Here is a 22,632-nt window from a genome sequence, read left to right on the forward strand (position 1 = left end):
TTGTTTATTATTTAGTCATTTAATTATTGGCTAAATAATACTATTAGTTATTTTGTAATTCATAAGAAGGTTGCACAAATTCATTTAACATTTAGGGGTCACATTATTGCACAATTTGGGAATCTATAACAATCCATTTTTAAGGATAGCTACTATTTATTACAATTTATTTTATTATTTAAAATAACTTACTTTTTTTTCCTTTTTTAAAAGGACTTATTCAATACAAAGGGAAGGGAATTCCACATTGTTCCAAAATATTTACACCATCAAGGTGGTCTTTGCATTCTCTAAGGAAAAAAAGTGCTAGAGCAACAATTTTACTTTGTAAAATTCCCCTGAAGTGGGAATCTACTGTGATTCCAGCAGCAGCCCTAACAATAAAAATGTTGTAAAAGCAAACATGGCTAGAATGATAACATGGTAAGTCTAACCCCATGACCTATATTTTGGCTGACTCAAGTTAAGTTTTACAGCATAATTGTGCAGCCTTGCCTTGTAAAAAAAGGAGCCAGAAAGACACTGAAAAATAGGAAGTTGCTCTCTCCTTTTTTTTTTTTTAAGTCAAGGACTCCTGGCAACTGCCTGGACAAGTCCCTGCAGTTAGTTTTCTTGGCAAGATTTCAGAAGTGGTTTGCCATTGCCTCCTTCCTAGGGCTGAGAGAGTGTGATTGGCCCAAGGTCACCCAGCTGGCTTTGTGCCCAAGGCAGGACTAGAACTCACAGTCTCCAGCCTGATGCCTTAACCTCCACACCAAATTGGCTCTCAAACTGGCTCTGCCTCCATAGTCAGACTATTTGTAAACCCATCATTGCTATCGCTTAAACCAGGGGAAGGCAATCAACAGGCCACATTCCCAACCCCAGTACCCAATTCGTAGCCCCAACCTCCTGGGGCAGAGCTGATGTTTTCAGACCTTTAGATTTTTAAAGGCTGGGGGAATTTTAAGAAGCAAAATGGGTACCTTAAGAAGTGCAGACATTCACAATATCCATTGCACTGCTTAAAACTTTTTTGGCTGGTTTAGCAGTGGAGGAATATTAAAAGGCAAAATGGAAAGAATGGTCAACAAATTTCAGCTACGTGCACTCCAGTGTTGTCAGTTCATGAGCTATACCCCATACAGGTTCAAAGAAAAAGTGACACCCCCCCCCCCCCTGCAAAGAGGACTGGTAATCTGGTAGTTTGGTAGGATTTTCTGGCCCTGTTTGAGATGCCAGAGGTTGGACCTAAGATCTCTTACATGAAATACTTGGCTCTACCAATGAGCACAGTTTTTCTCTACCCCTCCCTCTCCGGATGACTTGTCCAGCAATAGAGTATCTTTTTTATGTACAGATCTGCACAAATTAATATGCTGGCCTTCTGGTTAAGATATTCAGGTGGTAGGTGATGCGAAAACCATTTTTGGTGTCAGAGTTCTGGACAAGATGGGCCCATAATAGTTTAACAGTATATGGCAGTTTTTGAATGGGACAACAGATATACAATACAGGAATCCCTGAGCAGATCTCCAAGGCAAGTGCAATGTGCAACACAGCCCAGAAAATTACTTTAGGGAGTTTGGTGTAGTGGTGAAGGCACGAGACTAGAAACCAGGAGACTGTGAGTTCTAGTTCCACCTTAGGCAGAAGCCAGCTGGCTGACCTTGGGCCAGTCACTCTCTCAGCCCTAGGAAAGAGGCAATGGCAAACCACTTCCAAAATCTTGCCAAGAAAACTGCAGGGACTAGTCCAGGCAGTCGGCAGGAGTCAACACTGATCCGATGGTTACCCCCCCCCCCCAAAAAACCCAAAACAATATCACCTATTCGATTGGCAGATCTCCAAACCTAAAAAGTGGTCTCTCACGTGGCCAGCTCTCTTAAGGGTAGGTAACCGACCCCCCACTCCTCTCAACGCACAAAACGCATCCCCCTCCAGCTATTCCTCTGCAGCCTGGGACCTCCCACCCACTTTCCTAACCCACCAGCCAGCTGAACCAGTCCATGCTTAGCCAGATCACCCCGTGTGAAGAGAGGCGGAGGACGTTTCCTTTCCCGGGGCAGCGGGACGTAGGATCGCGGCTTTCTCTCCCCAGGAAATGCAGGACCACAGTCATCCGCGGCATAACCGCCAAACTCGACGGCAATGCCGGCTCCGCCCCGCGAGAGATTCAACCCGGGGCCCTTCCCGTCGTTTCCCCACGCCTTCCACGTGGGAGCGCGGGCAGGGCACTCTTCCCCTGAGCTTCCTTCCACTTTCTAGCACCAGTCCGCCTTCTCGTCCGGGCGGGGGAGAGCAGAGCTGTCGGGAGGGTCCCGCCGGCTCCTCTCCGTCCGGGAGAGCCCGTCTGTGGGAAACTGATCGGGTTTCTTTTCGGCCGCTGTCTTCGGAGCCGGAGGGAGAGGCTTGGCCCCGAAAGGCGTTTGCGGGAAGCCGGGGGCAGAGGATGCTGTTCTGGTGATCCGGGGCTGGAAGCGGCAGGCCGTGAAAAAGGAAGGAGAGAAGAGTGGAAGAGAAAGAAGAGAAGCGGTAGGTAAGGAGGGGACCCGCTCGGTTTCTCAGGGGCTGTCGAGGCAGGCAGGTCCGCCCAGGACGTGCAGAGAGATCGATGTTGGGGGACTCTGAAGCAGGAACGTTATAGAAACTGTTAGAAGCTGCTGCCTCTAACGATATACCGGGCGATATTTCTAGCTTGCTTGCTTCCCCCAAATAAAAACTTTTGCAGCACCGTAAAGAGTCACACAGCAGTTTAAGATTGGGAGCAGAAGCCCATTTTTTGAGGTACCTCTCTCGTTCTTTTTCGCCATTCTTCTTCAACGCCTTCGGGCTTTGGGCAATAGTGGAAAGTTTTCTTCTCCCCCTCCTCCCTCCACCCACCGTCCTCCGCGCGCCTCTCTGCTGTGCTCTCTGCGGTGGCTGCGCAGCCTGGATGGGTCCCGAGCTGCCGCTGGCTGCCCCTTCGGTATTTGCCGCAGTCTTTCCCAATCTGGTGCCCTCCGGATGTGCTTGTACTTTAGCTCCTGAATTCCCCAGCTAGTTTGACCATATTGGCTGGCGGTTTGGGGCGTGTAGCCCAACTTCCCTGACGGGCACCAGGTTGGGGAAGGTTTTGACGTTACTTTCAGGCAGAGCAAGGGAGCTAAAACTCAGCATGCAGTATTCTTTTTTTTTATGTGTGGCTGAATGGAACTGGCTGGGTGTTTTACAGTTGCTAAGTGACAATGTCTGCAAAATCAGTTGGTGGTACTTATTTAAAGTTCATTAAAATGGGCACAAAGGTGTAATCTTGTGTACACAGAGTCAGTGAATAGAAATGATGCACTTTTCCCCACACAAATCCTACTTTATATGCATTTCCTTGGAGGTAAGTAACACTGAGTCAATTTCAGCTCCTCCTCAGAACTGCAGCCATCAAATCCTTTCCCTCCTTTCCCTTCAGGGCAGATTATGTAAACGTGAAGAAGAAAAGTCAGGCAAAGAAGCCACCTCTGTATTTTGGGGAATGGATGTGTTGCTCACCAGCTGTCATTCCCTGGGAGCTCTTGGCTGTCTCTGGTCATGCCAACACCTTTTCCCTACTTGATCAGCATGAAAAGTTTACTTGCAGACTACTAGCCGTGGCCACCCACTTAGGGAAGGGCCATTAAGGTGCTACATAACCACTTGATCTATGTGTAATTACCTTAGCAGAGACTGCAGATGTTACTAAGAGTTATTGATCAAATTTAAAGCACTGAAGAGTTTTGCGCACCTTAAAAACAACTTACTACAGCCTAAAATTTCATAGATTACAGCCGAAAGCATCTGAATGATTTTCAAGATAACACAAGGCTCTTTGTTTTTTGCTTTTTGTTTTTAATGGCAACACTTTAAAATGAGAGCTAGTTTGGTCTAGTGGTTAAGGTGCTGGTCTAGAAACCGGGAGACTGTGAGTTCTAGTCCTGCCTTAGGCATGAAGGCTGGCTAGGTGACTTTGGGCCAGTCACTCTCTCTCAGCCCAACTCATCTCACAGGGTTGTTGTTGTAGGGAAAATAGGAGAAGGAATAATAAAGGCGGGATAACAAAATCTAAAAAAACTCCATCCCCTGGAAATGAGTTACACACTATATTTATATCCCACATTTTACCTGAAACTAATTTTCAAGGCCACTACTTACTTAAAAAACATTCTACAATAATAAAGAGAAGAAAGTTGCTACCCATGAAGAAGTTCAGTAATACTTCCTGCAGCTCTTCTGCCTTGAACTGCAAATAGGGAGGTGTGTGTGTTGTTTTTGGAGTCTCACAGTCCTATGGACGTTTATTCCCATTGAGCACAATGGAGCTTGCTTCTCAGTGAGTGTGCATGGGTGTGCTCCTTCCTTGTCTTCCTTAGCTTACACAGTCCCAGGATGTTTGTGTTATCAACTCTAGCTGTTTTGTGAAGGCTATTTTGAACTGTTCATTCTGCAATTTCATTTTCCTCTGATCTCCCTACAGTATTTACAGTTCCAGCCCACATCCTTGGAGAGAAGACTCCCTGCACTTGATCAGTCTGTCATCCCCCCAAATCTTAAACCATCATAAATGCCTTGCTTTTCCTGTATTTGTTACAGAGAACAAATAAGTCTGAATAATGGCTTGAAGTCTTGCAGATGTATAGGACTTCAGTTCCCGTAATTCCCAGCCAGAAGGTAGGGAAGACTGGACTGAAGGATCTGTTACCTAACAAGCTTCACAGATAAGCCACTTTATATACTTTTTAAATAGAAAAGCAGGATTAAAAACATTACAATAATAGACAGAGGCAGGTGGATTAGACCTGTGTTGCTCAACTTTGGGAACTTTAAGATGTATGGACTTCAACTCCCAGAATTCTTCAGCCATGCATGCTGGGTGGAGAATTCTGGGAGTTGAAGTCCACACATCTTAAAGTTCCCAAAGTTAAGAAACGCTGGATTAGACAATAGAAGCAGTAACCTCTTTCTCTATTTCTTGCTAGCAGCTACTATTCCAAGGTTAACTGCCATTGGATGGGGAAGTTTCATTTAGTTAACATGATAAATAGCTGTTGCTAGATCCAGTCTCCAACATATATTCATTTATTTATTATCATTTGTTAAACGTATATTCCACCTTTTTTCTAAGACCTCAAAGTTGCTCACATGGGGATTTCACTTCATTTTGATCCCCAGACCAATCAACCAGGTTGGGCTGAGAGTCACCAAAGTCCAAAGTCACCTAGTGAGTTTCCATGCCGAGAGTAGATTCTGCTCTTAGATTAACACTAACCACTTCACCACACTTCTGTTTAACAGCCTAGAATGGCCATTTAATCAAGGGATGGACAACTTCTTAATGGCAGAGGATACTTTTTTTTCTTATCATTATTATTTCAGGCTCCACGGGGCCACAGGGGGCATACAGTATCTGGTGATGCAGTGATGACTCCTGAGGGCATGACAAAAATGTCCCTGACTTCTTTCCTTTTGTCAGAGCCTGAACAGTATTCTGATTGTGAAATTGGTGTGATAAATCTTATGAACACCACCACCCCACTTCACTGGTTTGGCCACTTTAGTAACACACTGTGAGAATAGCCAAGGTCTACTTGCAGTCAGTGGTCGTGGTTGTCCATCCTTCATCCAGCTCAATACATCATACTATGACACATCTTTCTTGGTTACCAGCTACAGGCCTTTTTCCACCCTGCTGTCTGAAATATCCAAGACTGAATTTTAACTTTCTGCACAGAGTGCATGTCATCTCCTTTCTGGCAAACCCAACAGGCTTGTTTCCTTTTGTGTAACATTAAAAAGTAAAGGCTCCTTAAATCAAGTTCAACTCTTGGTAATTTCATGAATGCGCCCACGTAGTTGCTTGGCAACGGTACACAAGGAATTTACCACTGACGCTTTCTTGGATGCTTTTGTTTCTTTCCAATCTAATCTACAGATTTTCTGTGGGTCCCCCATCAAGGGCATTTTCAGGGGGAGGTCAAAAGGTCAGGATGGCAGCTGAAAAAAGTCAAGATGGCAACATACCTTAAAAAGGGGAGGGGCTTAAATCAGATGGTCAGTACTGCCATCTTGACTTTGTTTACATGTCCCTACCCCACCCCTGATGGGTGCCCTTGCTTCCAATCAAATAGTAATTAGGTCAGACATTAATTAGCTTTTCTGAGATTAGCCAAGATCAGCTCAGGGCTGACAACTACCATTACAATGGTAATATACTCAGCTTATTAGGGACTAGGTATTATTTATTAATGTATTACTTTTATTAATTTGTTGCTTTTCAGATTTTAATGTTTTTAAGTAGTCTTCTATTCTCCCAGATAACTTTATTTGTTTGCTTGCTTATAAGATTTATAAGGCTACCCAACTCAAACAGTTTGACTCCGGGCAACATACAGCATAAAAACAAATAATCAAAAAAGGGGAAAAATACAATATATAAATACAACATATAAAATGGTAGCCAAGCACACAACAAAACAACCTCGGGGGAACTCCCACTCAACTGGTCCCTAATGCCTGGGGGAACAACTAAGTCTTAAGGGATTTCCTTAGGAGAGTTGGGGCCCGTTGTATATCTGGGGGAGATCATTCCAGACAGCAGGGGCAACCACAGAAAAGGAACACTCCCTAGGTCCCATAAGATAACAAGATTTAAAAGAAGGAACCTGGAGCATGTCCTCCCTGTTGGACCATGCGGGGCAGGCAGATGTTCTTGGGAGCAGATGGTCCCTCAAGTAACCCTGTCCTATGCCATGTAGGGCTTTAAAGGTAACAACCAGCACCTTGAATCACACCCGGAAGCCTATTGGGAACCACTGCAGCTTGCGGAGAAGCAGTGTTAAATGAGCATAACAAGATGAGCCCATAACTACCCACACTGCTACATTCTGGACCAATTGAAACTTCCAGATGGTTAATCAGGAGACTAAAAATATAATATTAATTTAAAATAGTAATAGTAACAGTTAAAACTAATAATAAATCATTATTATCATCATCTCTTTGTTTTCAAGAAACAAAGGTAGGCATTCAATTCCCCAGGCATATTGCCCATTTCAAAAATTGCTGCAATATGGGCAAAAATATTTTATTGCAATTAATAGAACAGTCTCCCCTAGATAGTGAGCCATCTCAGCAGGTTTCTCACTCTGGCAATCCCTTTGCAGTGAATGCATATGTAATCTAAGAAGGTTAGCTCTTCTTTCCCATTTTGGCTGATACATTTATCTTTTCTTCATTCTGCACATTTATATCCTAGATAAAAGCCCAGATCATCTTTCAGATTACTTTTCTTTTAACCTGATCTGTCTTTTAGTGCATGTACCAAGTTGCATTTTATTTAAGCAAGAAATACATTCCAAATAATTTTTGTGATTACATTTGCTTTCTGCAAACCTGTTAAGTCTACCGTTTGTTAACTGTATTTTTCCCCCTTAAAAATATACATCCATACAGTGTGAGACAAACTGCTGAAAGAATCAAAATGCAGCTGCTGTGATCAACTCATGGTGATGTTAGAACCAAATATTCAGGATACTCTGTTAACCTGAGCCAATTGTGAATGAAAAATCTTGTATAGTTGGTAGAAGTCTAAGAAACTGGATTGTGATATGGGTGTTGTTGGTTGTTGTTTTTTTTTCCCTCTTTGTTTTCCTTTCTTGGTGACTGCAGCATCCAGAGGAGATCATAGAACTGGAATGGGCCACTTAGGCCATAAAATACAACATTTTCTCAGTGCAGAAATGTAGATGAAACCATCTGCCTAAGACATGCTAAGAAGGAGAGCCCACCACCTTTCTAGGGTTTAATTTCTCTTACTGTTGGAAAGTCTAACATTCAGCTGGAATCTTCCTTCTTATATCTTAATTCCATTGTTCCATGGCTTTCTTCTGTATGACCCCTCTCCAGATATTTCTTCATTTAATCTTTTTCTCAAGACTTAAACATACCCAGTTTCCTCAATCTGTCCTTGAATTAGCATGGTCATTTCCACAATAGTGATAAGTAGCACCACCTAGCCATCATTGAAGCAGTATAAAGCCTGCCCTCATTACTATTCTGGCAAAATTATGGCTGGATGACTCCAGAAGACACTGTAAATCACAAGTGTGGAAAATGACTTTAGTTTCTAATCTCCAGACTGTTCTCCTTGCCCTTCTATGAACCCATTCTAGTTTGTTTGATTTTTTCTTAAATTGAGGTGCCCAATTTGGAAACTATACTTCTGTTGATGCAGCTTAAAATTACATTTCCCTTTTTTTCAACCCGGTCACATTGCTGATTCATATTCAGACTGAGATTATCCACAAATTGCTCATCAGGGACTGTTCAGCAGTCACCAGTACTCAAGTGAGATTTTTTGAAGACTGTTGTTAAAACTCTGCAGATATGGACCTCAAAAATGGCAATCACACATGCCTTAGAGAAAGAGCTTGGATTTTACTGAGCAATTGGCAGTGAAGGAGAAAGTGGCAATTGCTGGGGAAACAGCAGTTGAACAGGAGGGAAGGAATAGCAGTGACCAGTCCCTGAGGGCTAGCAACAACATGTAACATACTGTATACTGTTTTTAGGGAAGTCAGTGAATCCAATATATGTTCTGCACAAACTCTTTTCTCTGCCTAAGAGGAATAAGCACAGAGAAGTACTGGCACACATGTCTTAGCTTTCAGACACAGGAGTTCAGACAACAGGAGGGGGCAATGAAGTCTAAAAAACATCTGTTTGTAACAGAGCAGGAGGGGCAGGAGAGAGAAAGGACAGGGAAGAGAAAAAGGACTGAGAAGCCAGCCTGGGTGTAAAGAAAGACAATACAGTAGTTTGGTTGGGGGAGAGAAAGAAGGAGGAGGAGGATTGCCATATCTTTCCATTTTACAGTCCTGATTCTCAAGGACTGACATTACTCAGTGCCTCCAGAAGTTCCTAAAAGGAGGGCAAGAAAGGTAGGGGGTCCTTATCAACAGCTACTAGCTAGGGCTGAGCTGGGGTTAGGATTCCTGAAGCCACAATCCTCTTGGAGCTAGGGGCTAGTTCAGAGGGTAGGCATTGGGAGATTGCTCCTGTGTCTGGTCTGGTCCCAGCTGATCAGACGAATCCAACTGCTCTTTCGAACTGTGAAACCCAACTCAGCAGGGCATTCCCAGGACCCAGAAAGATTATACTTCTGAGGCGTAAGGAGACAACATACTGGGGGAGCTAAATTCCACTCCCAGAAGACCTGGCAGTTTCCTTGGGGTTATTCTTCCAAGTGGAAGAAACTGACAGGCCTTTGCCTGTTTCATAGTCACACTGTGTCTGGGTCCCAGTCCAGGCCTCAGATGGTTCAAAGACATTTCTGGAGGAAAGTAAGGGAAGAAGAATTCCTCATAAACATTGCCCTGTAGTCACCCCATATCTCTTCCAGTATCTGTAATATTTTGAAGAGCTTTTCTCCTGTGTAAGCCTAAAATGGTGCAATATTGGGATTTCTGGAATGAGTCTCAGGACAAGGTGAAAGAGAGGTGTGCCTTTTCACACCTGCTAATTCCAAGCCATGGGTTCCATGGTTGATGTTCACAGGGGAATGATTCCTCACAGACCTAACATTAGAGAACATCTATATTACTTGTATTCATTCATTCATTTATGTTCTACCTTTCCTCTAGGATATCACTGATTGTCGCAACAACAGCCCTTTGACATTCCATGGGCCAAGAGATAGTAATTAGCTCAAAGTCACCCAATGAGCTACTATAACTGAATATGAATTTGAACCTGGATCTCCCTAGACCAACGCCTAAGCCGCTACCATCACACTGAGTTTTCACTTTCTTTTCTTGTGAGCAGTGCTGATTTTACCCCCATTAAATGCAGAGAATCAAGTGATACCATTGCACACCCAAGCAATCTGCAAGTGGAATTACAGCATTATAGGGAGCACAAAATGTTGTTGCAGGGAAAGAACAGTGACTAACTTGATGAGCATTTGTTCTGCATACCAAAGGTCCCATATCACATGGTCAGTACCCATCTGAGGTATTGCAAGTCAGTTTAGACCAGAAAGTGAGCCTATTTATTTATTTAAATGTATTGGCCATCCAACTCCAGTGGTCTCTGTCTGTAGCATTCCAAATGATTTGCAGAAGATCAGGAAAGACTTCACGCAAAAGGTAATCTTAGCCATACTGGCTCATGGGAAGAGAAACACTAATTCCATCTAAGTACAATCAATCAAATGAACACAAGAAAGGAATTCAGTTTTTCAAGTTACGAAAGAGAGGGAGAGGGGAAGAAGGAATTCAAAACAATTAGACTGGATTTTAAAAGCCAGGAGACGTGTGGGCTTCAAGTCAATTCTGATACTGAGGCAGTGGACCAAAAATCACAGGGTTTTTCTGTGAATAAAATAGGAGCACGGAGAACACAAACTCCTCTCAAAGCTCCTTGTATAAAGTTACTGGATCCCAACGGGATCACAAAATGACTTTAGAAAGGCATTCAGGTGTCCAGATATATTGCAGAATGATAGTGGGTGATAAGATCCTTTCCCTTCTATAGCCAGTGCATCCAAAGGAACAGAAGTAGTTGGTTGATTATGACAATGCTGAGTAACTGCCCCATGCAGAATGGGGTATAGCTTGTTTTCTAAATGTTCCATCCCATGTTCCAAAAACAGGTCAAAGATTAAATCAAAACAAAGAGGAGTTACACTCCATAATTTGGGGGCTTGTGCCCATAATATGGGAGTGTTGCCACAGAATCTGAATCAAGGAGGATAAATACAAGTTATGAAGCTGACCATGCTTTGCATTTCTGCTGGCAGTTGCAATCATGATGACATTGGCTTGAAAATGGGTACTCACCCAGTTTCCTCTGGTGAGTCAGATTATTTGTGAACCTCCCCACTGACAGAGATGAAAGTGATTTGCAAGAGCACCTCGTAGCATGAAAATTAGAGTGCAAAAAGCTGCAGTTGATATGGTGCCATCAAACAACATGACACATGCAGAATTAGGTAGGCGTGGACTGACTGAGTAGTAAAAGTGATGGGCAGGTGAGGCAAAGTTGGGAAGAATATAGACAAAATTACCTTTAAATTCATTTTTTAAAACTATACATCAAAGGCTTCTCCAGGAACATTACAGCTGTTACTAAGTAGTGAGCAAAACTCTCTGGTTTTGTGTATGGCTTGATTAGGTTGACAGTAGAGCATTTCCATAGTTTTTCTCAACAACGCACTTGTACATGCATGCTATTTGCTTATACTGTGGCTACTCTGTATTTTCTACAGGCTATTGAAATGTTGAGAGATCTAAAGCATCTCCTAAAATTATGTGGTATTTTTGGATTTGAGATGAGTTTCATTGATTGAAATCCACACCAGCCATAGGTTCTACTTATGATGCCCATTTTGACAGGCAGTCTGCTCTGGATTATTAGATATTGGAGATCAATAGCAAGAAAGTCCCTTTGTCTTGTTGTCTTGTTTGTGTGTTTTTTCATAGGTATCTTGTTGGCCACTATGGTAACTAAGATGCTGAATAAAATAGACTTTTAATCTAGCAAGAATGATCATATGTTGACCTGTTCTATCTGACAGCCAGAGTCAGAGCATTTTCACATGATATACCTATCACAGCAGAACGACTTTCTCTAGAATACTAGAAAGAACCCTAAATATTGGAGTGGCTCAACTATTCTTCCTATCTCTGTTAAACTTTGAATTAAAATGTTTGATAGATACAGTATAACATGCGTTTAGTAGATTTGCCAAGGTATGATGGGATGATTCTGATAATTTTGATTTCACTTATTTGACCCTGAATTTAGTCAGGCAATAAGGTTTGAGGTTTAAGGTTGAGGTTTGTTATGAAGACAACATAAATTATGTAGTTTTTCCAGATAGATCCTGAGAGAATCATTTCTGTAAATATATGGTACTGAGGTTTTGTTCTCCAAAAAGATGTCAGGTTAATATCTTTTGAAATATAGATACCTTTCAGAATTACTGTTATTGTACTAACTCTGGAAACGCAGATCATATGAGAGGGGTCCAGGACACCGTATTTTCCTATGTCAGGGATGGCTGTTCTAGGAGATGGGACAACATAGATCAGGAAGGACAAAACAATATAAAGACAGAGACAAAACCCTATAGATTCTTCATTATAGTCATTTGAATTTCTGGTAAGATGGTCCTGTGTAAAAGAGGTCAGGCTTCCTGGGCCTTTAACAAATATGTAGAAGATAAGATTTCGGCAGATACAGTTTTCCATGGAAGCTATACCCGCTGAGATTTCCTCCGTTACCCTTTTAATAAAAGTGCATTTGGTGCACTTTACTCTAACTTTTGGTTAGCTTACCTGCTTTTTATAAATTTTGCTTTCTTCTTTCATACATCTAAGGCAAAAGATTTGTTTGGGGGAGCAGTGTTACACCTCCATACCATTCCTAGAACAAGTTCTTGGTTAAATGTTGGCTCTAACCACCACCATCCCTTTCCCTCCCTCAGTGGTTGCCAAATGTTTATATTTTGCACTGGAAGAAAATGTTGTAAAATCCACAGTGTTTTCATTTTTGCCACTGTCTTTTAGTTAATTAAGTTGACCTTTTTCCTGGCAGGACCACTGTGAATTTGGGTGTGGCTGACATCCATTTCTTGTTTCTTGTTCTAGTTTGATTTGGATGTTACACTGGTGGAATGTTAGCACTCTGTCAGTGTAAAGAGCAGCACTCGAAGTTGTTTTGCGGAAGATAGGCACAATGGGATTGGGGAGATTTATCCTGTTGACAAAGGCCCCAAAATTATAAAATCTCCCTAGGAAAGGACAAAAACTATTTTTGTATAACAGACTTTTTCAGTAATTGTTTCCAGATGCCAGTGAGGGTGGATAGGCATCTGATTTACAGAGCCTGCTATAGAAACAAGAATAAAACAGGGTATGTGTGTGCCTTTGTTCGCCCACTATTGAGTCATTGTAGCACATGCAACTGTTAAGAGTGATTGCTGCTGAATGGAATCGCAGATATGGTTGGAGACCACATGTGACAATTTGTCAACTTTGTCCTTTTTCTTCCCTGAGTAAATTAAAGGTAAGCAAGGTTCTGGGTTATTTCAGAAAACAATAACTTGTCTTAGCAATTAATTTCTGCAATATATTAGAAAGAATTCATAAATACCAAAATCTCAAACAGCTGAAGAACTTAGTGCAAAAGAGCAGTAGTATTCAGAAATGCATGCATTCTGCCCTAATTCATTTACTAAATGAAAGACAGAAAAAATGCATACCACAGCTTGTATGAATGTGAATTCATCCAGCTCTGAAAAATCAGGAGCCTTGGAAACCCCTTTGTTCTTGGATTTAGAATGTAAAATATGATCAAGGGCTCTTACCATCACCCCACACATGGCAGGCTGAACCCAAGAGAAGGCTCCATTGTCAGAGCATGTCCTCCATCTATGGCAAGCAGCCCATCTCAAAACAAAGACAGGGAAGGGATGTGGGTGAGTCCTAAATATGCGGGAAAGGCAGGCTGACCAGGCTAACTTCTGGCCATTGTACGCAAAACATTCCATAATGTTTTCTGCCTTATTCTTGATTAAACCAGTTGGCTGGATTTTTACTTCATTTGCAACCCTAACCCTAACCTTTTCTTTTTGGAAAAAATTGTTTTTAGTTATCTCAATTATATATTGCAAATGCTCATCTTGCCAGAGTGTGCACAATTCCTACACCTATCCTGTTCATCAGGTATTGGCCTCTACTAGTGCTTTTCTAACTTGCTACAATATGGAGGGCATTCTGTCTTGCCATGCATGCAGTGAATTCCCTGTTCACCTGGACACATCTTTTCCTGGGACTGCACAGCAGCTGCAGAAGAAAGCCACACAAGCCCAGGAAAATACAGAATTCCTTTAAAGTGTTTCTGACAAACGCTATGCGGACATACATACTGTACTCAAAACCAGATTTTTCCCTTTGAAGCCAAAGCATTGTACAACCCCATTGCTTAGTGGTGAAGAGGTAACAAAAATTCCTTTTTTGTGTTAGCATTCAAGTAGCTATTTGGTATTTCATCTTGTCAGTACAGGTACCTCAATGTGCCTCTTTTGAACATTAAAATAATATGTAAACAGGATGGGGAAAACTCACCACCTAGTAACTTATAGAGTGATGAAGCCCTTTTACAGTAAAATTTTAAAACATGCTTCTGAAAACAATCCCATTTTAATGTGCGTACTCTTCCTTCTGTGCATGGTGAGATAGCAGCCATTTTTAGTCAGCCCAGCTGTTTCTGGTTTGTCTTGATTGTGGGAAATACCCTGCTTGTTTTCAGTTACATTTCTAGCAAATGTTGCATCTCTTTTTCCTGCGCTGAATGTTGGCTGGGAGTCATGTTCTAGGCACTTATAATAACATGCTTATCTCCCTGGGATTCAGTTCTTTTCTGCTATGTCACGAAGAAGCAGCCCAGGACGGTTTACATCTGCCTTCTTCCCCCTCTGCCTTCCCCGTCTTGCTTTGCCTTTGCTTCGTCTATTAGGACATCCAAATGGAAGGATACATTTGCATTCTACAGGGTAGGCTAAGTAAATAATACAAGCAGAAGAGGCCCCAGCCCCCAATTTCATCCCAAGAGTTGAAAGAAAAGACTTCCTCAAGTCAAGATTGACTCCTCGTTACTGTGGCTGTGCACTTTGATTGATAGTATTACAGAAGCGGTTTGGCACCGCCTTCTTTCTGGATTGTTTACACTTTTCCAGTCTAACTAACAGCCCTGCAATTCTCAAGTGGTCCCCACCTAAATATTAACTAAAGCCCACCTTGTATAGCTTCTGAAATCAGTCTAGATCAGTGTTTTTCAAACTTGGCAACTTAAAGATGTGTGGACTTCAATTTCCAGAACTCCCAGAATGCTGGGGAAAAATTTCAAATATCAGTTTTCCTGTGATATGCTTGTTTGTTTACCACTTTTCCTCAGGTTGTTTTTTTTTTTTACAATTTCCCTTAGCATAAGGTATCTTTGTCCATTATTTTCCTATAATCTTCTCTAATATGTACTTTTTCTTTCATGTGTACTTTTTAAAACATGGTATGTTACATGACAGAAAGAAGTGCAGACTTTGAAGAATAGCTGAGTTTCAGCTCATGTATTGAGTCAAACATGTGAAATTAGCTGAACTCGCATTCAAATGTGAACCAAACAAAATGTTCGCCCCCAGTGCCTAATTTTGTTTCTTTTCTCTTAGCTTTGGATAAGTTCCACTGCACTAAAGAAGCTTGTTAGGCTTCCCATTTCAAACTGTCTCCTTGAAGAATATTTACAGCCCCTTATCCCAGGGGAGAACATCCATCAATTCCACCAAGCATCAGTTCCTCTGACTGGCAGTGGAGGTGTCCTAGGTCTCAGGCAGAGAAAGGTTCTAATTGCCTGTTACCTGATCTTTTAAAACATTTAACAATCAGTGATGCCAAGTATTGATCCCAGGACCTTCTCCTTACAAGAGATTTGCTATATCACTGAAAGGCAGAAAGGCCAAAAACTCCCCTGCATAGTATATAGTTACTGCAGAACCAGGAAGGCTATCATCCAGGGGAAGAACGTAACATAACATGCAGAAGGCCTCAGCATGATTGGGAAAGTCTCCTGTCCTAAATTCCGGAAAGCTGCTGCCAACCTGGTGCCTGCCGAGTATGCTGGACTACAAGTCCCAGGTAATAGCCATGTACTATAGTTAAGTGCATAGAGAGACTAATAGATTGTGGAAAGTTAATGTACATAATATTGAGTCAGACCAACCGATAAGCCGATTTGGTAGAAGGCAGCTTTCTATGGCGCTGCGGGTTAAATCGCTGAGCTGTCGATCGGAAGGTCGGCGGTTCGAAACCGCGCGGTGGGGTGAGCTCCCGTTGTTAATCCCAGCTCCTGCTCACCTAGCAGTTCGAAAACATGCAAATGTGAGTAGATCAATAGGTACCGCTTCAGCGGGAAGGTAACGGCGTTCCGTGTCGTCATGCCGACCACATGACCCGGAAGTGTCTATGACAACACCGGCTCCAAGGCTTAGAAACGGAGATGAGCACCGCCCCCTAGAGTCGGATTCGACTGGACTTTACGTCAAGGGAAACCTTTACCTTTACCTAATAATTAATAATGAATTACTGTTACTATTGTCAAATCTTAATGTAAGGAATGCACCCTAATCCCATTGAATGCAAGAGCTCAACTGATCAGTTCCAACAAAAAATTATATGTGCTTCACCAATTCCAAGAATTATTTGGAAACTTGCTGGGTTCCAGTGGCTTGTTCTGTTTTGGAATTTGCAGTGTCAACATTCTTTCTAGCACATCCTTTGTTATTGTTCATAGACAGCACACAATGCAATGATTTTTTTTTTCATTCTAAGACTGAGCTCAGCAGCTCATTTTATTGGAGGATTTATGGATTATACCTTCAAAATCACCTGAACATAAAATGCTGTTACTGATGTGAAATTCATATAATACGTTATTATATCTCCTGTGCTACAAAAATAGCTCTCTGGTCTTTCTTCCCTCACTCGAGTGATGAGGAGAAATGCTTTTTTGCCAACTCATTTCCCAGATCAAAGAACACAGCAGTCAGCCAGGATGAAGCTTCACCTGTCTATTAATAGTTTGTGCAGAAAGAGGGACCTGGTGGAAACCGGCTAACTTTATTCAAACCCTCTGCTCAAGTAATTTGCTGGTATAAATCAACATAACATTTTAACATCTTATGATTTAGCCTTCATCAACATGGTGCTCTCCAGAATGTATGCTAGACTACATTTGCATCATCTCAAATTATAAAGCCAATAGTGGATGACTAAACATGATGGCGACTGTAGCCCTGCATATCTGGAGGGTCCCAAGTTGGAAAGGCTGTTGTAAATTGGCTGTTTTGTAACTTTTCTATACCTTGTATTTCCCAGAGTTGGCATAAATACACTTTAGATGAGTACATAGATCCCCAAAAATGTATTTACAAGCCATGCATTTGGTAGCCACTGAAATGTATGCATAGAGAAGTCCTTCTCATACAGGTGAATTTTGCTTGGCCCAGGATTCTTCACTGCACGTGTACAGATATATACACCTAGAGACCTTCTACATGGCTGCACAACTGCCAAAGTGTGGCCAGTGAGCACTATGGAGACAGACAAGAGTGTCCACGGGGTGATTCAAAAAAAAAAAATCAAGATGGTGGGTGCAACCATATGATTGAAGCCCCGCCCCTTCTTATCTGAATCATGGCACACATAAAAAAGGGGTGTCGCTTCAATCACACAGTCATGGGCACCATCTTGACTTTTTCAACCCACTTTCTGCAGATGTCCCTTGGAGACAGGACTTTTTAGCATGCCCTTTTAATTTCATCACATATGTTCTGTGGGTGTGAGGAAGTTCAAAATCCTCTTGGATTTGTGATGTTCTAGCCATAGCTTTTGTTTTTAAGATGATAGCGTGATTAAGAATATTTACTCTATATAAGATATTCTTGTCCTCATGGAACATGTGGTTGACTGGTTAAATGTTTTTGATTCTCTTTCATTAATTTTTGATGCACATTTAAAATACTAGCCGCTTAACTTTCTTTTTATATAGCTATAGCTTTTGTCTAATCTATTTATTTACACTATTTTAACCAAAAAAAAAGCTTTCTGTGTGGTTTCTCTTAGTTAATTAATCAACATCTCAATTCTAGTGTAATGTAAAGGATATTAGACAGTGTACTTGTAAAAGGAGGCAGCTGTCTGTAATTGTTCTTATTATCACCATCACCATCACCATCATCATATTTTTAATGCCAGGAAGGAAGTTTTTTCTGCCTAAGGTGCTGAAATATCTTGTAACCACACACTTTGAGATGCCATTCACTGTTCTGCCCCATCAACCAAATATCTTGGACCAGCTCTGAACAGCAGAGTAAATCACTTGCTCCAGGGTAAGCATACTTGGGGGGAAATTGTGACTGTTCATTCACAATTAAAAGGGGGAGTTGTATCTGAGTCCATAAGGAAGCAGAAACAATATTCAACAATCCATACGGAAAAGTATAATCAAGTTGAACACAACTCAAGAGTACTTTTTTCTACATCATTTTGAGATGGAGAATGAAATATGGAAGATACCATTACCCAAGTGTCACTGTTTTTGTTAAGTGCAGGAGGTGTACCAGAAGCCTCCTGGTGAATCCTTTTCTGTATAACAAGCGCTCGCTTGCTTTCAGCAGAAATATCATGACTGATCTTTATATAAAGTTAACACCAACATCCTGTTGAACTCTCCGCTACAGCACAGTTGGTTGACAGGATAATAAATCAGCAGCTTTTTTCCTCCATTTGGCAAGTAAACGGCTCCTCACAGAGGAATGAAAAGAGTGAAGTGAAAGTTATGCTACTATTTTAAATCCCAGTGATTTTTTCCAATCATTTTAAACAACAACAAACACAAAATTTAAAGAGCTGAAGAAAGTAAGTCTTTGAATCACAATCGAGGAAAGGCAAAGCCTGTTAAAGTTAACAAGGCTTACCCTTGAGTAAACAAGTATAGGATTGCATTATGGTTTGTACTACTTGCAGTAAGCAAGCTTCCTGTTTTTTAAGTTCATTAACATTTTTACCTCCTCCCACAACACAGAGGTGGTTAACTGGGGTCTGTAAATCCTATTTTGCTTTGTTTTGTTTTTAAATTCTTGGAGCTCTGACATCAGTGACAATATATAGCACCATTTTGATGTGGGAGATGCAAAATCAGTCCTGAAAGTCCTGAAATAGACAACATTTTTTTTAACAGAAGAAGGAAACAGAAAATCCCTGTCTCACTTTGCTTTGTTGCCCCCTAGGGTAGCTTTTGCTGTCCCTCAAAATATTGAATATGGCCTCTGGCCCTAAAAAGTTGCCTGCCTCTTTTTGCCACAATTGTACTAAGAATGTATGAAGTTGTCTTATATTCGGGTATCAAGAAATCATGGTCTGTTTTGGTAGCCAGATAAAATGGATTATGCGAGAATGGAATCTGAACTCAAGAACCAGTGATGAGCAATATAAGGAAAGAGAGACAGAAGTTTGTTGAAGGTGTTGCAAGTGACTTTGAGGTTCAGCACAAGGCAATTCTTCCATACTTCTGAAGTTTTGGTGGTGGCATGGAGAATTGTCAGTTTTTTTCAAGAGAGATGGTGAATGGATTTGTGAATCTTAACCTAAACTTACTTTTGGTCCATCAGATACGCTGTTGCCTATTCTATTTGGCAGATGCTCTTTGGAGTCTTAGGCAGAGCCTCCAAATTCCTCACTGTGCTGGGAGCCATAACATTTGAGAGCCACCCATTTGCTTTGTTTGTACGACACACTTATCTATGGTTAACTTTACCATAATCATTAACCCAATTTTCTGGGTCCACGTGACTTATTTAACCAGAAAGTTTGCACAACATGCTAGGCTAAAATTGGTTGGCTAGTTTGTAGATCAGTGCGTTGTGTGAACACCCCCGATAATGTATGTTGCTTCTGTGGCTTGGTGATTTTAAAAAAAAAACTGAAAGAAGTGGTTTATCCCAGTTCTTAGATGGAATCTCTTCCAGCTGATCATTGCTCCGTGACTGCAGAATTTTAAAAAGGGATATTTTAGTGCCTATCAACAGCTAGAAAATTAAAGCTGTGTGTGTTCTTGTGCACAAGGGAGTATAAACATTTCTTACCACCTTTATAAGCCAACTCTGGAATCATTCTACTGAAAAGCAGGTCATAAATTTCTATATTAAATACGCATCCATGTTTGTAGAGCACTGGCAGGAGGTAGAACATTTGTGGTCTTTGAAGAAACGTTTTGCTGGCAACTGCAGTAACAGGATGCTTGACTCAGTGGACAGTTTATTGGATTCAGCAGAGCTGTTCCTATGTCCTTTAAATCTTGCAGGAAAGCAGAAGGCCTCAGCAATGTTTCCTGGATCCGGATGAACACTGATATTAAAAAGGACAGGAGTGCTGAGTACAGACTGTACATATCCTCCTAGCTAAGAAACAAAAATAGGGATGGTGGGAACTATTGAACAGATTTCAGCTGGAGAATGAATGTAAGCTTTTTTCCCCCCAGAGTTTGGGTTGCTCCTGGGGAGCAGGGGGGGAATTTAAAACAAAAAACAAAATGTTACACAGCTATACTATGTATTGCCTCTCCCATAGGGATATAGCCAAATTCCAGAATCCTGAATTTCTGGTGGAGTTTGGTTTCCTGATTAAAGAATTCTATTGTGGAGTTTATAGGATCCTAGTTACTGGATCTGCTTCAACTTCTTTGGCCCCAAAATATACCTTCCTATTCCAACTTGCAACTGACTATCACTGTTGCTATTTTTATTAGAAGTTTACAGTACAATAAAAGAATAAAAATGAAAAGAAAAATAAGAAAAAGAAAAAAGATAGGAAATAAGGAAAAAGAAAAGTGAAAAAAGAGAGAAAGGAAACACAGAATTTTGACTTCCACCCATCAAGTACTTGCTATCTTACTCTTCCCACTCCCTCTTTAACCCTTTGTAATCCCCAAACCCATAAATCATCAGTCTTTTCTTCTTTCAGTAAAAAGTCCGTATAAAGGCTTCCAGTCTTTTAAAAAAAGTCTTTATTGTTTTTTCCCTGACCAAACTGGTCAGCTTTGCCATTTCCGCAGGGTCTAGTGGATATATTTGAAAACTTGAAAAATTTAGGGAAATGGGTGCATTCACAAAATAGCTGCTGTGGAGAGATTTGTCCATTCACAAAATGATTGCCTTCGAGAAGCATTTACAAAGTATTGATTAATCAGAATGTTCCTTGCCAGCTGTTGTAATTAGCCTTTCTGTAGGAGACTTCCTTTCTCCTTCTGGTAGACAATATTTTCTAATTTGGCTCTTAGATATGGAGTAAACTAATAGAAATGAAGATGTATCTCATCTGTTTGCAGAGAATGGGAAAAAAAACATTCCTATAGCATCTACCCGTCTGCCACTCCCATGAAGAATAAACATGCCATCTGTGAGTCACAGCCCATAGAGAGGAGAACATGTCATCATACAGTGTAGAAGAGTCCCAGGAAGTCATAAGAAAAAGTTGTAAGTGGTGGACATGCAATTAAGCTATGTGCAAGTCAGAACTGTGCCACACCATATATTAATATTAGAAGCCTGTTCAATTCATTTGTTCCCATGCAGGATGGGAAATGTGGGAGGCCTTAAAATAGGGAAGGCAGCTATACCCAGGTACCCCTGAGTGAATCCCTTTGTCATAAAGTAAGAGTTATGTATAGTATTGGATCAATCTTAGTATTATGCCCACACACTGTCCAGCACAGTGAGCATTATGTTTAATTACTATACACAATCACTACACAACACATGTTAATACCCTTACATTCCCTGTTCCTGAGTGTGCTTTGAGCTTCCTAATTATGTAGACATCATTGGAAGATCTGAAAGACCAGGTTAGGGATAGATTGTCATGGAGAAAATCTGTCTATGTACTCGCTAGGAGTCGAAAATGACTTGATAGCACATACTCAACCCATCAAATCAGGCAGGAGCCTGATTTGAAAGCAGTATTCCCATGTTGCAAATTGAAATTATATGGTAGAGTTCAGCAACTCTTTCAGACAGAAGATGTTATTACGGCCTATGTCATAATAGCAAAGTGAAATAAAATGAATGTGGATAAATTTAGTGAGATCACCAAGTTTTATGAGAGTTTCGTGGTCTCACTTCTGAAAGTTAGTTTTCACAAAGTCAAATGTAAACAATTTGATACTAGATAAAGCTGTTACCAAAATAAAGAACAGACAGAAATTGTATCTCCTGCTCAGAAGAGATTCACTTCTAGCCTTTTACATAGAACAGGTAGAAGAAAGAAGCACCAAAGTGTGAACACTGATTGTTATAAATAGAGCTTGCATTTGATACACAGCAGTCCCTGGAATTCTTTAGTAATGATTTCATAGTTTTGCTATTAAAATTCTACTAATCTGAGCCTTTGTGTCCTAGAAAATATAATCTGTAGTGTTAGCCAAGAGAAGCCTGACATTATCTTCCACAAGATCCCATGTAAGAACAGCGACATTTCTGAGATCTGACAATTTGGTGGTATTTTTGCCATTTTTAAAATTTAAATTTATTTTAATGTTGGGATTCTGTCACTAAAATTCAGTTATTGTTCTACTAATTTCCAGTTTGATATCTCAGTCATATAGCCACTACCAGCTTTCAGTCTCTCACATCCCAGAAACCTCTTCCAAGATCTGGGAGCAGTCCTAACATCAAAAAAGAAAGGAAAAAAATATAAACTACGATGGCTTATGATTAAGAAATACACTTTAGTCTAGCTGTTAAAATATGAACAAGAAAAAAAGGCATCCAATTTGGGGTTTTTTTTCCTTCCAAGAATATTCAGCAGTTCAACACTGTACTGACACTACTGCAAGCCAAAGAGCAGTTAATCAATATAACCACTGCTATTTTTCTTTCAGTTGTATGCAAGGTGAATATTATCTACTAATGGCCTATTATGCACAACCCATTTATTTACCCATATACCTATTAATCTTGTTTTGTGGTCAGCTACCATACAAATTTGTAGAAACCTACCTTTTAAAAGTTGAGGCTCGATGGATTAAAATAAC

At 40.9% G+C, this 22,632-nt stretch overlaps 1 protein-coding gene and 1 long non-coding RNA gene across 5 annotated transcripts in view; both read left to right on the top strand.

Moving 5' to 3' along the window:
- Positions 1-2,397: 2,397 nt before the first annotated feature.
- The window catches only part of INF2 (inverted formin 2), a 62,790-nt gene continuing 42,555 nt past the window's right edge, over positions 2,398-22,632 (top strand). For 3 of the 4 annotated variants that reach the window (XM_063290399.1, XM_063290400.1, XM_063290403.1), the window contains exon 1: positions 2,398-2,518. The gene's annotated coding sequence lies outside the window, so the exon portion shown is untranslated. The remainder of the gene's footprint in view (positions 2,519-22,632) is intronic. The other variant, XM_063290402.1, reaches the window with a different exon arrangement.
- LOC134488129 (uncharacterized) overlaps positions 4,876-22,632 on the top strand; it is a 60,990-nt gene continuing 43,233 nt past the window's right edge. The window contains exon 1 of the long non-coding RNA XR_010066938.1: positions 4,876-4,908. This is a non-coding gene — a long non-coding RNA (uncharacterized LOC134488129). The remainder of the gene's footprint in view (positions 4,909-22,632) is intronic.

This window comes from Candoia aspera, chromosome 1 (genome assembly GCF_035149785.1).
Source record: "Candoia aspera isolate rCanAsp1 chromosome 1, rCanAsp1.hap2, whole genome shotgun sequence".
NCBI classification, from domain to species: Eukaryota; Metazoa; Chordata; class Lepidosauria; order Squamata; family Boidae; genus Candoia; species Candoia aspera.